Source organism: Vombatus ursinus, unplaced genomic scaffold, assembly GCF_900497805.2.
Source record: "Vombatus ursinus unplaced genomic scaffold, bare-nosed wombat genome assembly UNPS02014945.1, whole genome shotgun sequence".
Taxonomy (NCBI): domain Eukaryota; kingdom Metazoa; phylum Chordata; class Mammalia; order Diprotodontia; family Vombatidae; genus Vombatus; species Vombatus ursinus.
This window is the reverse complement of record NW_020954723.1, coordinates 2257742-2260708: the sequence shown is the minus strand read 5'-3', so window position 1 is coordinate 2260708 and position 2967 is coordinate 2257742. Positions and strand designations below refer to the sequence as shown.

The following is a 2967-nucleotide window of genomic DNA, read 5'->3' as shown; positions in this document are numbered from 1 at the left end:
TATGTACTTTTAGTTTCAATGACCCCTCCTCTTGTGATGATGATTCTGGGATTTGGCTTTCTGTTTTCAGCTCCCGGTTCTGTCTGATTGATCCACATCAGCTCACCTCAGCACTCATAATTTCTTCTTCCTCTCCGGGGGTGAGTTTTTGGTTCCTGACATTCAGCATTGTTCACTGGCCACAGCCCTTTCCCATCCATTACTCCTGACCCATGAATCATACATTTCTGACTTAGTTCACTGATCCACGTAACATTAGCTGCCTCAGTCTCCTGGGCTTCCAGTGACCTGCTGGACCCTGCCAGCTAGAATGCAACATCCATCCTCTTTGAATGTCAATTCATGTGCACATTGAGGTCTCTTCTCTCCAAGACCCCTTTCCTTTTAAGTTTCCTCAACAGAAGATGATGGCACAGGGAAAATGTAAGACACCGATAAAGGGCATCTGATTAACACTAAGAGGAGAGAGTAATTCAATATTTCAAGGATCCATGATTTTGTCTCCCCAACGTACATCACAATCCTTCTACAACTTACTAAGAGTTGTTATGGCCAAGGAACATATTGCATGGCAGCCAGTTAAGATTAAGGTTAGGAATGGACCTAAAGAAGGAAACCCCTGAAGGCTACAAGATTATCACAGAACTGCCACCAGTTGAGGAAAAGAACTGAAATTAAGGCTTGCAATATTAACCAGGATTCCCTTCTGGTACCCACGGACTCCACTAAATGTGGTAACATGAGTTTGTGTATATTGTGCTGAATCTAGGAAAAGGGAAACAGTGTTAGTCAGAAGCAGATCTCCTAAATCAGTGGTGGGGAACCTGCAGCCTCCCTTTAATAAAAGGATTTATTCTGTAAACTTGGTCTCAATCAAAAGGCCTCACCCAAGGACCTAGAAGGCCACATGTGGCCTTGAGGTTGCAGGTTCCCCACCCCTGTAAAATGCTTTGTTAAGGGCTTTATCTATCCCCCCCAAAAAAAGAGTTGACATGACCCCCAATTTCTTTTTACCCTACAAGCAACCAGATGATGGACATTTATGAGCTTAATTATCTAGACTAGTCCTCAAGTAACATATATTTTATCCCAAACAGAGAAGAAGAGAAGAGGGAGGAAAAGTGGCTCAAAATTGGATTTTATTCTTTCAGAAGACCTCTCATAGTTGGGGAGAGATTGAAGGAGGGGAAGGAAATATATTGGGAAATGAAAGTGATGTGAAAACAAAAGGTGGTAATACAACTTTTTCAAAAGACCTGAGATAAAAATGGAGAATAAATCATAATGAACTGAAGGACAGGGTAGGAGAGGAATGGCTTTTATGTGTATAATTTTTTAAAAACTGAAATCTTTGATTTCTTCTTCCAGAGCTATTTTGTAGCAGTGAGTCCCATAAATAAAGGGGAGAGCATGTCTCCATAAGGTTGAAGGGATATAGGTGGTTTGGAGTGGTGGGGTCAACCAAAACTGGTCCATGAGGAGATCAGCACCTTGGTCAGTCTATGTGATAAACTGGCAGTAGCAGCAGCAGCAGCAGCAGCAGCCTCAATGTGGAGAAAAAGCAAAATGATGGATGAAGACCCTCTCCCCAAAACATTTTGACTCAGTGAAACAAGCTTCAAAGCTCTGGCAAAAGATGAAGTAATCCTAGGATGGAAGCAATATGAATAAATGTTGGAAAGGAAGGACATACACTTGACGCTAATGATGTAACTGGCTTGAGCAAGTCTGAAGGAAAGCTAAAACAGCAACAAGAGTCTGCAAGAAGAGAAACTATTCATATGAGACTGGCAACTCAGGAACAAGAGAGGGAAGAGAAATCCAGGACCTTGAACAGCAGCCTAGTGTTGCCCAAATGAGATCAGTATTGGTGAATCAGCAATCGACGTGTTTTTTCCTAAAAATGAAAGGTGAACTGGAACTGAACTAAAAACAGGAACAACTCTACAATGACCCAAGTGCCTGGAAATTTACCCAATAGGCAAGAAGTCAATGACGAAATATCAAATGCTAAATCAGGAGAATCAAGAGCTTGGAGGGAAACTGTCTCAGAGATGAACTGCAGAGCTTGAAGGAGAGTTGGCTTTACAGAAGAAATACAGTGGAGGACTTAAGAGCAGTCCGGATAAACTCAATGACTTCATTATTCAGCTTGATGAAGAGGTAGAGGGAATGTAGAGGACCATTCTAGGTTTTTTAGCCACAAATGAAGGAGACTCACCATCAGTTAGCTAAATAGAGGCAGTACCCATCTAAGGCATTAGCCCTAGGTATCAGCAGGACTCCATTTTCTTACTCTTTAGACCAGAGAGAGATCATGGGTAAAGACTGCAGCCAGCTGGCTAACAGACCAAGTAACAACAGCTCCTTGCATCAGAGGACATCTGAGCCTGGGTTTTTTAGGGAAGGTAACACAATCGATGTGACTTTCTACATCTTCAGGGAATGGTAATAAGGTCTCCAACAACTCTGAAGAAAGGACTGGCAGAAGAGGTAGTAATTACATAAATCAACTCAGCATGGCAGATGAAAGAGATGATTCTCCCCCAGGCATTGAAAACTTGCACACGCAGCCCAGCTGACACAGACTCCAATCATGATCCTCAAGGGGAGAAAGCAGAGACCGGGAAAGATAACAGAACTCTGGGTTCCTGTCATGGTCAGAATGGTTTTGACTCATGTGAAATGTAGAGGGCTCAATTTTGTAACATTCTTCCAGCAACATTTTTATACAGTATCATGTAATTTGGGAGAGGCTGCTGTCCAGAAAAAAATATATTTTATGCATACCCTCCTGTTACAATTTGCCTTTTTTGTTTGTTTTGCTTCAATACATCTGATACTTTAGAAATTGTAACAGTTAATTACTTTTAAAAGGTTGTTTGTGTGGGCTCAAGTTATTTTTACATGAATTAATATGAAATTGAAAATGGAAATAATTTCTGTAATAACACAGTGGTGTGTGTA

The 2967-nt window shown here is 41.4% G+C and overlaps 1 pseudogene; it reads left to right on the top strand.

Moving 5' to 3' along the window:
• The first annotated feature begins 1566 nt into the window (after positions 1 to 1566).
• On the top strand, positions 1567 to 2708 carry LOC114030202 (annotated as a pseudogene).
• The last annotated feature ends 259 nt before the right edge of the window (positions 2709 to 2967 follow it).